General features: G+C 29.7%; 1 protein-coding gene across 1 annotated transcript in view; it reads right to left on the reverse strand.

The window, feature by feature from the left end:
• LOC129958386 (dihydropyrimidinase-like) overlaps nucleotides 1-3,399 on the reverse strand; it is a 97,578-nt gene extending 94,179 nt beyond the window's left edge. The window contains exon 1 of the mRNA XM_056070848.1: nucleotides 3,315-3,399. The gene's annotated coding sequence lies outside the window, so the exon portion shown is untranslated. The remainder of the gene's footprint in view (nucleotides 1-3,314) is intronic.
• Nucleotides 3,400-12,586: the final 9,187 nt, after the last annotated feature.

Raw genomic sequence — 12,586 nt, forward strand, 5'->3', positions numbered from 1 at the left:
TAATAACCTCTAGTTCGAAACATCATAGCGTACTTATGCTTTAACCCTTTCTAGGGCCGTGGGAAGTATGCTTCCCACCAAATTTATCAATCTTTGTATGAATTTATGTAGGTTGGCATAAGTTCTGACAAATTTTTTTAGTAAGTCAGAAACTTAGATGCTTCAGTTCTTTATCTCAGACAAAATGGTGTCTTGATTTGTTACTTAATTATTAATTAACCAAATTAATTAATCAAATAAAATTTATCTTATAAGCTAAATGAATCCCTTTTATTCTAATTTCAAGTCTAAAAATATTTTAATATAATATGACTAGAAAAAAATGGTCCTTTAAAAGGTTAAGCTTGCTTCGTCAACATCGGCAGAGACACATGTAACGAGCTTTGTTTGTGAAGATAATAGAAATGGATAAAATAAATTCTTGTTCAATTATTACCTTAAAGATACTTAACTGAATATTTTCTACATTAAATAAAGAAAAAACACAGTTTGCATCTAAAAGTCGGTCATTTGACTGATACAATAAGAATAGTTGTTTACTAAGTGCATTTAAGTTTGTGTTAAATTTGTTGTTGAAATGAATGAAGCCAGTTTTGCAGCCTGCAGACTATTATAATATTTTAATAAGAATGTCATACCTTATATGTAATCTGAATTCATGAAATTACTAAATATATCAATATATTTATGTAACTTTGAAATATATTAATATATTAAGTATGCACTGAATTCAAGAAATCATAAATATATTAATGCATTTAAGTAATTATATCGGCTTATATAGGTTTTGTTTAGGCAAAGCTGCATCATAAAAGAAAAATGTTAAGCCTTAAAACTGAATTTCAAACAAGATTCATAGATTTTCTAAGACAAATTATGTATGCTTTCATCTACTTTCTTCATAAAATTTATTGCTTTACCTATTTCATGCTTCATACTCATGAAATTAAGATGGGTCAAAACGATCTTTATGCATTTTATAACAATTTTACAATTCTAATTAAATGAAATATAGAAACAAAAGTTTAAACACTAGACACAATAATATCACCATTTTTCTATGAATTGAAATTTTTAACCAAATTGAAGAAACATATCAAATTATTATAGAAATAAACAATTTATTGGGAGAAATTTGTTCAAAAATGAATTTAAAGAAATAAATCTTGTCTTTTATCAGTATGAGCAATAAAGCATAATATATATTTTTGGTCATGTATTTAATTAATGGAGGCGGGGCATGATAATGTGCTTAAGGTTTCCCTTTTTTCAGTTTAAGAAGGTCTAAGAAGTTAACCTTTTCTTTATGACTGATTCTTTTCTAAACAAATCAAACATTAATTGTAAAATAGCAAGCAGGAATATACTCCTCTCGACTTTTTCACTTACTAATGAGATATAGTCTTTAGTAATTCTCTAAATGAATTTAGAGAATTAGAGTAAGTTTAGTAATTCTCTTTAATAGTAATTATTAATTTAGTAATTCTTGCTATAATGAAGAAGACATGAAGTATGGGAATACTAGAAGTAATCGAAATCTTGGAACCGTCCGACTAGATTCAAAATTTGATAACAGATTTACAATTTCAGTGACAATACCGTACACCAAATTTCACTCATCTTATTCGATGGGGTTTTGAATTATCAGATTCTCATACATGTGAATACACAGAAATATAAATGGTCAAAATAGCATACATAGCTAGTACAAAGTCTGATGCAGATCTATAATTTGATGAGAAAATAACGCTAAATTTCACCCATCTAAATCTTAGCGCTTTTTTAGAAACCGTACGAAGAATAGTTTAAGTTTTAACCGTAGATTTTTAGAAACACACGAAGCCTTCCAATAAATGTATTGTTCCAACATTAATAGAAATATATAATTTCAACCTGATCCACCAAATCTATGCAAAGGCCATATACCAAATTTTAAGTTCATTGCGCCTTTGAGTTATCGTATTCACAGACAGACAGACACTAGATTGTGAGATTTGAAACAAATTCATTAAAATCTCGATATTAAGGTTTATTTATTTTGACATTTTCCAATGCTTTCTATATATACTTCATAAAAAAGAAAGTAAATATGATTGATTGAAAAGCGATTGATAATCAGCTGGTGATTTTGTTGGGATAAATGGCGCATTGAACCAGAATTGTTACGTCCCTTCCGATCCTGTTTCTCGATTTAAACGCAGGAATATTTCATCTTCGTGTTGCCCACTCAAGACTAGCGACGGAGGCATCCATTTGCCCACACAGGCCTTTCTTGCTACGCCACTACGTTCACAGGCCCAACATTTAGAATTTAAAATAAGATTTTTATGGGTCAAATCCTTAATTCCCATACTAAGAATCACTAATCGTATAGCTAGAAATTTTCGAAAAATTGCATCCATATTTGCTATGCCACTAAAATGTACTGAAAAGAGTTTTTAGAACTAAATGTGATCATGCCAAGCAAACAAAAGATTTTAAAAGGAATATAAAGCGACATTGTCATTCATTAAGTAAATTTTCTAGTTAGCATATGAAAGAAATTAATTTTTACGTCAAAACAAATAATTCGTTATAATAGTTGTGAATAAGTTAGATGGCAAAACGCATCGCTTTATTTTGATTAAATATCAGTTCTATGCGTCACAAAATAAATAAAGGGATCCAAAAGAATTCTGAGAAACTTTAAAGATAAATCAAGTAAATCCAAGCAAAACAATTTTACACTGTGAGAATTATTTAAACTTTATATGTTCAAGAAAGGCTCGTTTTTAAAGCACAGATTAACTTTAAAACTTATTTATATAATTATTTTCATGACGAAAGAAATAAAAGAATTTTAAAGCTAGAGAAATTAAATTTTAATGCATCAGTTTCCGATTTTATTTGTTAAAAAATAGGCAAGTTCACAATTTAATCACCATTTAAAAAATATTTTATAAAATAGAGAAATAAGTGACGCTTACTTTGGCATTTTGATGCAAGACATTTTAAATTAAATTTTGCGGAGCAAATTAATTTTCTAGAAATATTCAATTTGCACAATGAAATGAATTAATCAATGTAAAGTTTTCGAATTTTTTTTTCATTTCATAATAAAATAACCAAAATGCCTGAAAAATTTAAACACCGGTAAAAACTCACCCCACGCCCTTTACTACGCCACATATCAAGGAAAGTCCTTGAATTAAAAAAAATCAATAAACCATAGAAAATGCATAATGATTTTAAAGTAACACATTCAACTTTCGCGCCATCAAAATATGAGTAAGTAAAGCATGCTGTTAGTAAACGAAACCAGTAAAATCACTTACTTCCGAAGTTCGCTGGTTGAGTAACACTTCTCAGCTGCTTACTCAATGCTAGACGAACTGATGGTGGATGACGTCACCTTGCAGTGACCGTGGCGAGTGGAGTTGAAGTAGGAAAGAATAAGTTGGCGCAATGGCGCAGGAATTCGTCTGTCTAGCAGAGTTCAATAACTTAAAAAGTTTCGTCCATGGCAACCCCTCTGGTTCATTGATGGTAGTAAGGGGCGGGGTTGGGTGTGCTATGCCATGGGAATCGGCATTAGATAAAAAAAAAATGACAAGAGGGTAATCTCAATGTTTATACTTTCTCATTTTTGGCGAAGAAATAACACAATGTGTAAAGGACAAAAATGAAATTAGTTTCGATTTTTCTGACATATCTTTTTGATTGATGTACTAGCGAATATGCTCAATTAGAAGCTGACGGGGGGAAAAAAAAGGCTTTTTATCAAAAAAACTAATTAATAAAAAAATGAAAATAACAAGGGAAAGCAGTAATTTCCAAGCTAATAATGGTATTTTTTTTATTTAAAAGTGTTGATAAGATATAATAAATAAACATTAAATAATATTAATATATAGTTACAATAATTGGAATTAAAAATTCGAAATAGTTTTTATAGTAGTAATTTCAATAAAAACTAAGTAATTTCAAAAAATATGAAATAAGTAAACAAACAATGTACAGCACTTTGAAAATAATAATGGTATAGAAAAACTTCAATGTAAACAATGCAATTAGCATCGGACATTATTTTTAGTGAAGCAAGAAATTTTTTATTGCATTATTGATTAAATGTAACAACAAAATACTTGAGCGAAATAAAGAAATTCAAAACATACTTGCGATCACTTAGGGCATAAGGTACTCACAAATTTAACAAGCGAAAATAATTCGAAAATAAAAAATTTTTAACAATTTTTAGTTTTGAATTTGTATGAATAATTATGGACCATACTTAATAAAGTATGGACAAAATTCAAGGTTCTAGTCAACTATTTTATGAATTTCATCCAAAATTTCTTACATATTTACCATTCTAATAATAAAATATTGTATAAAACTTCACTCATCCAAATAGCTGTGTTTTTGAATTAACCAAGTTCACATCCACGTAATAAATAGACGGTTATCTTGTTTGGGGAATTTACCAAAAAATTGATAGAAATCTGCATATTTATTATAGAGATCACTTACTCACGTACCAAACTGCGTTTGTGAGTTATGATACTCACATAAAAATAGATATATAACTCCAGAAAAGAAAAAAAAATGTGTTTGAACGCTAGGTCTAAAATGTGTAATTTTCTTGGTATTAGGAAAAGGTATTGAAAATAAAATCTCGAGACTTTGAACACTGTATTTAAATCTCTTGACTTCTGCAATCTAAGTTTATCGCAATAAAACGTAATATAAATTTTCAGACTCAAGTAGAAAGTTAAAGAGTTGAATAGGCTAAAAAAATCTCATGCAAATATACAAAAAGGGACTCATTTCAATGGTTTAAGAAAACGGATTTTAAATTGCCATTAATTGGAAAAAATAATGTTTTTAATCCGAAGTCACATTCTATTATCGGCAAAATTCGTATCTTAATTTCAAAAGTGTTTATTGACATTGTTCCAATTTCATCATAGCTAACTCATAGCTTCATTAGGATAAAAAAAAATTAATAAAGATGATTTTGAAAACATTTTTTTTAGCTTTTAAAAAGTAAAATATTTAAATTTTAATTATTTTTTACTTTGAAATCTTTAGTTTATAATTATAAATTATGGAATCTTATGATCAATATTTCATCAAATTAATTACCAGATAGCGTCTACGAATGGAATCAAGGTTTGATTAAATTAATTCCTGATAAGTAATAATTTGCTGAAAATATTAAAATAATATCATCGAGAAAACGCACAAATGTACAAAATTTCAAGAAGTAAGCAAAAAGTCAATCGCATCTATTCATATATAAAGCAAATTCGGTAAAACTAAAATTAAAAAAAAAAAAAAAAAAACCTGGAAAAAAATGCATTAAATAAAAGCATTAAATAAAAATAATGTAATTAAAGAAATAAAAAAATAATGCAGTAGATTAAATAAAAGAGTGTCAAAAATAATGCATTCGAATATCCACGAACTTTCATGTTTAAATTCCCAGTAGGATTGTTGACATTTTCCAAACTTACAATGTTATTCGAGCATATTTGGGACTGTTTTCCACATTTTAAATATCACAATATGCTGTGAAATAGAATGGCGGAAGTCCTTCAAAGGTTGAATTTTTAAGTTGACATGGTCACGCACCTCAAAAGAATAGATTTTCATTTCAATAGACAACTGTCAACCGGACAGAGAACGCCATCGATGCGTCCTGCAGAGAAGTGTACCGGAAATGTCAAATACCGTATTCCCTTCTCTGCATTAAAAATAGGAATAAATATCTGCAATGACAGCTTCCTTTCAAATGCATCGCGATTACGTTTCAACGGGACTGCATTGTCATGATTTAGAATGAAATTCGAGATTTTGACAGAATTTCACGCTTGACAGCGCAAAGTGGTCGGTCTTTGAAAAAGTTAATGGTGTACGTTAGGTTGTCATTCGAAGCGTTAGATGGTTAGTATGGATTTTTTTTGGAAGAGAGGGTAGCATAGTAGACTCTTTGGTTCATAACTTCACACGCGTCAGGACACGGGAGAACGGGTCCGGTGCGAAGTTGTGCACTGACGTATGGGGCTATTTCAATAGAGGGAAAAATAGCGGAAATATTCTTCCCTAAACCTTTCTCGTATACTTTCATAATATGCTGAATTTGTATTAAAATTCGTAGAATATGTTTCAATTTAGCTGTATTAACGTCCCATTTTGAAACATATTTAGAGCTATTTAGGAATGGATTTCGTAATTTTCAATCGCTGCCAATTGATGAGGATGACACTTGAGATGACATTCTCCTCTCCAAGCTTCCGGGGATCAAGAAATCATTTGATCCGCAAGGTCCAATTTATCATACACCAAGTCCATCTACACTACGGATCTTTTGGGAAATCGGGTTTCGAACTTGGAGCCCTCCCGTGCCAAACCCAAGAACTAATCATTAAACTGCCGTAGGTCCTCGTATTGTATGAAGAGAATCGAGTATACCTTTAAATCTCTACCTTTTTTGCCGATAGGGTACAAAATTTGATGCAGATTTATAATTTGGATGCCAAAATCCTATGTCAAATTTTATTTACCTAGCTTGGTGCATTTTTTAGTTATCTTGTTCACATATACAGGAATAGATAGAGTGACAGTCGATCAATCTTTTAACATATTTAGTGCAAAATTCAACATATATCTATAATTCTGATGATAAAATTATGTACGGAATTTCATCCACTTAGCTCTTGTGTATTTCAGTTTAAGCTATTACATGCATTTAGCCGGTCACTTTGAAACAAATTTCGACCAGATTTGGAAATAGATTTTTAATTTTGTAAAAAAGACCACGTATTAACCCCTTAACTGTTTCATTTTTTTTACTATCTAATAAGATGACACCTTCTATTTTGGGAATATTTTCTTATTTTGATTCAAATGGAAATCCATTGAATTTTTGACTTATCTATGTATTCGAAGTAATTTTAATATTGAATTATAATCGTTATGAATGGTTTATTTTTTTTTTCTTACAACTATCAAAATTCGATAAATCGATGCACGTATGGCACTCGGGCAAAACAATTAAGGGGTTAAATATCATCCTTTTAGATGGTAACTTTTCTGAGTTACTGTATTCACAGACCGACAGACATAATTCTAAAAGTGATTATTTTGAAATTGAGAGAGAGGTCTAAAGGCTAGAGATTGATCAAAATCTTGCAATCGTACCTTTTTACGATTGCAATACTTTATAGGCCTCGTGTATCATAAAGCGAAAAACGTAAGACCAAACGAAAAAATTAATTTTCAATTCCAGGAAATTTTGTTTGTGATTACAATACGAAAATTGACAAGGTGATGGTAAAAATATAAATATTGGAGTATTGGGTACGATTAATCGATGGGATGCGGCCTATACTCAAGTACTGGGAAATCGAATGTGCATTTTGAAATTCTTTTTTCCGACTGATTGAAAACAAAATTTGATACTGGACCACTATTGTAGATGCATATATTTAAATCACTGCATTTTTTAACTATCGTATTTACACACTTGTGAAAGTACAAATAGATCGGGGGTCAGCTCCTTGACAGATTCGGATCCGACACAAATCTACACTTCAGATGGTAAATTTATGCACCAAACTTTATCCGTTAATTTTTTGTTTTGTAATTACCGTGTTAATTTATATTCGGATAACTGGACAGGCAGATTTCTTCTGAATGGATTTCATTTAAAATTGGATAGAAATCTACAAATTTAGAGTAAGGACCACATGCCAAATTTCGTCCGTCTAGCTCATAGCGTTTTTGAGCTTCGACGTTCACAGAGAGATAGATATAATTCCAAAAAATGTGTTTTTCGTTAGTAAGGTCTAAAAAGTGGAAATCAATTTTTTGACGGATTTTTTTGACGATTACAATGCCCTCTCTTTAAATACTACGACAAAGTAAAAATCAGTATTGGCATATTTCCTACATTACTCTTGCTTCTAAAGTTACAACAATGTAACATTGCATATATTACATTTCTGATCTTTTTGAAATCCCTCGAGCTCTGGCGGAGTTCAGAAGAAAAAAAAATATTAAAAAAAATAGGGTATTTAAATCGAGAAGCCGTCCGTTGGGAGAGGAACTATGAAAACAAACTAATAGACAACGGAAAGAACGGAAGTCATTTTTCAATAGTTCAAGACGAAGGACAGATGGGGGATCTTTGATCTTTTTCAAAAATAGCGAAATTTATCAATGCCATCCTTTTAAAGATGGGGTTTTCTTGTCTAACTCATTTTATTCTTGACAATGTAAAGTATCGTGTTTTTAAAACTCTCCCGAAAAGACTCTTTAAAAAATATTTAATCAAAAATTACTCTAAACTGATTTTGTTTTAAAAAATTCTAATGTTAAAATCAAATGCTTTGTGCACAATTAATGACTGTTAAGGAAATGTGCTGTTCATCAGAGATATACGAATTATATGATAAAGAGATGAAAGGCAATAATGAAATATTGATGAAAGTGAACAAAAAGAGGAATTATTTTCTTAATGAATGTATGCAAAACCATTCGAATAAATGATAGAAGTTTTGCTAGAAAACTGCAAGACAAAGAACTGTCTTACATGAGTTAACAGATTAACGAATGGCAATCGACGAACTGTAAAAACTACTGGAGACTCTATTCAAGAAATTAACAATAGGCTCGCACTTTTGTGTTTGACACAAAATGCATCCTGGAAGCTCTCCCAGTTGTAAAACTCTTAGGTTGTTGGACTCGGAATCTAAATAGAAGGTCATGGATGAAAAAGAAATTCAAAGTAGAAGTTCATGGTACTCATTTAGAGTTATTTCTGACAAAGTTTGAAATTGCTCAATTCAGTTCCTTCAGTAGAATCATTTTTCATTTTTATTTTGAACATCCCAATTCAGAGTTTAATATAATTATATTTATCCCACCAGCAAGTTTACCATACTAGTTACTCTCTAAAGTATGTATTTTAAAACTAGTTTCTTAAAAATATAGTTAAGTGTAAAGTTCAAGCATAAAATATATAATCAAGTATAACGTAATGTATACAGGGTGTCTGAAAAACCTTGATCGCGGCTTTTATTCCTTAAATATTGATCGTAGACCTATACTGTAAATTACAAAGTTGCGTAAAAAAGATGCAAAATGTTATGAAATCGATTAAAATTTTCAGGGGATTAAACTTCAAAAAATACAAAATTTTAATTTTTATACGGACCCCGGACAAAAAAAAAATTCCCAATGACTAATAAGGTCATGTACAAAATTTCAGAATATTATCATGAAAATTCTCAAAAGATATATTAAAACCAAGTTGGAGAAGGATCAATCACAAATTAAAATGCAAATGTTTACAGCTTCAGTGCAGATGACGCGACGCAGGAATGCATCATAAGAAAATTAAATATGCTTCATATCTTTATCTTTAAATACAAATTTTAAAATCTATGCTCAAAAAAATACTTTAAAATTTTATATCATGAATTACAGAATATAACTTAAAATTAGCACAGTCAGTGAACTTGTAAAAAATCTTATAATATTTCTTATAATATATATATATATGATATTTCATTAAAGTAATCTTTCCTTTAAGATAGTATTTCTACAATTTTTTAATACCTTTGAACAAATAAAAAGTAAAATTATTATTTATTTATTCAATCAGTACTTTCTTTGTTAATTTGTGTACGACTCCTAAAACACGAACATCCGACATGATTTTTTCTCTTTGCGAACTCATATCCAGGCATCCAAAAAGTGGTTTAAGTCAACATTTATGTAGCTTCATATCTTTGAGACTTTTTGTGATAAAATGCTGAAATTTTGTACATGACCTTATTAAAGGATGTGGCACATTTTAAGCACTGGGAATTTTTCTGTACAGTGTTCACATAAAAATTTAAATTTTGAATTTTTTAAAGTTTAATCCCCTGAAAACTTTAATTGATTTCATAGCAATTTGCACCTTTCTTTAAGCAACTTTGTAAGTTACAGTATATGTCTACGATCAATATTTCAGGAATAAAAGACACGGTCAAGGTTTTTGAGACACCCTGTATAGTAAAGAGCATGGTAAAATATAAAGCACACAGTAAAATATAAAATATATATTAAAATGTAAAGTATGCATTTTAGAACTATTTTTCTATTTGGGGATGACTTTATATATTGGAATTTTATTCAAAATGAAAGGAATGCGACGGAAAAATAAATTTTCGAATAAATTTTTGTTAAATCTAAACCAGGGCATCTTGAAGATTTGCGATTTCTTTTCTAATATAAAAAGCTTCCGGGAGTCCATTACCCACGATAACATTTTACTATCTCTCCAAACTCGGGAAATCGATGAGAAAAAATTCTTTTTATTTCTGATTAGAAGGAAGCTCTTTTAAACAATAGTTATTTAATGAAATTTTTAAAGCTAAGAAGATGGTTTTATTTTTTTCAAACAAATTTTCAAGAATTAACAATTTTAAACAAATTTTCCAGAATTAACAATTTTAAACAAATTTTCCTTAATTACGTTGCGATACTTTTTTGGAAGCAATACAAGGGCTATTTTTTGGAAAGAATATCGTTGCTTTGATCCTTGGTTAAATGACAAGGGCGATAACCGAGTCAGCACTTCTCTCTCTAAACTTCGTCAACACAACAACGTTAGGAATTTTGACCCTGGATGTCTGATTAAAGTGAACGAGACCCATATACAAGAAGGATTTTAGGTGGAACCGTATTTTGAGCCTAGCTACCCCTAGTCTCGAAGCAGAGCCCTCACTATGAGCCGAATGCAGCCCAGAGTCAAATAGTGAAAATTACTGAAAGCAGGACAATCGTATCGAATTCGTAATGCCTATTTTAGCATTGACATTCAAGAACTCAAGCCTACACATAATTCGGGAATAGCATTACTTTAGGATTAATATATTGAGCACAGTATTCACTAAATCTAAAAGAAGCGTTAAAAAGCATGCGAGTTCTTTTTAATAATAAAAAGAAATAACTCGTCATTTCCATTATTGGTTATATGGTTACTATGGAAAAGACCTTGATAGAAACTCAATTGGTGAGTGTTTCCACTTGGTTACCAAAAGTTTGTGAAATTGAAACAAATAATCTTAGTATTGCTATGCGGTATAGTATTGATTCTCATTTTCTGTCTGAAAAAGCAATTTCTAACAGTCTCGAAGTCACTTTTGCAGTCTAATGTATTTAATTGCATTATTTTTTTTTAATTTATTTTTCCTTCTTATGGATTAAAGTAAAAATAAACAGTTAATTTAATAGAGAATAAATTGACATCTTTTTGTATACAAAAAGTAAATATACAAACACTTACAAAGTAGAGATAATAGCAATTTTTATAAATTTTTTTTTGCAAAAATTAAAATTATACTAATTTGATAGTCATTGACCTTAATTACTGCTTTTATTCTTGATTTCACAATTGTATTTTGAATGACAAGGGGAGGGCATTATCAACTACTCTACAAGAAACATTGTTTCAAGATTAGATTTTGTTTTCTCATTTGCCAATCCAATTAGTTCCACAATCTTCAATGGAGTTAATATTTTATGAATGGATAAAGTTTTCAGCCGCTGTCGAGCATTATAGAGCAATAACTAAGACTAAAAGTAAAGCACACAAAGTACAATTCGAATAATATGCTTGGGGTCATTATTTTAATAAAATATTTATTTCAAGGTCTAGTTTATGGAAACTTTAATGGATCTTACGTTTTGACACAAAATCTCAATAATCCAGAACTGAGAGTTCTTTACGTGCTCTTCTTTTTCTAGTCTTTTCTGTCGATTAATTTTGTTTATGAATATTTTTATCATAATATGTTGCCTTTCATAACATACGACGAATTATATCATAATTGCATAATTTTATAAATTTTTTTCTACATCAGATACTGATTTTGGAGAAATAATCCTTTTTGTTTTCGTTTTCATACTATTCTCATTTACATACTATCATTTATTACATATTATGGGAGTTCTTTCTGTTCTTGGCTTGCTTCCAGTAATTCCATTAGTCCGAATTAATTAGTGATTTTCTTATACTACTAGAAGATGTGCGCGTCCAAACGGGCTGCTATTTTTTTTTCTCAGACATGATTGTCGCAGATTAATCAACGAAAGGTGTTGTAGAAAATCTATTCAAATTGGCAGAATGCTTAAGAAATAAAAAAGTTATCATTTGTAAAAATACAGTAAAATTAAAAGTATTGTTTCTTTAAATGGGATCTTTTCTACCCATAATGCTCTTGAATACACAAATCAAAAATAATTACTAAAATCGGCTTGAGATAAACGTTGATCTGCTAACAGAAAGAAATTAGACATGACACAGGCTTTGAACAAGAAAAAAAAACTATATGCAAATTATATAAAAATAATGAATTCTGCCGAACATAAACAACGAGAAGTAAAGTCTTATTCCGGCATCTATATGCAAGATTACGTAATAAAAACTATTTATTTTTGCATTTATTATTCGCATACGTAAGAAAAAAAAAATAAACAGCTGCTTCAAGCGTAGACGACTCTTAATGTAACTAGACTGCTCGTTTATTCGCAAAGTTTTTAACAATTTGGA

This window comes from Argiope bruennichi, chromosome X1 (assembly GCF_947563725.1).
Source record: "Argiope bruennichi chromosome X1, qqArgBrue1.1, whole genome shotgun sequence".
Classification (NCBI taxonomy): Eukaryota; Metazoa; Arthropoda; class Arachnida; order Araneae; family Araneidae; genus Argiope; species Argiope bruennichi.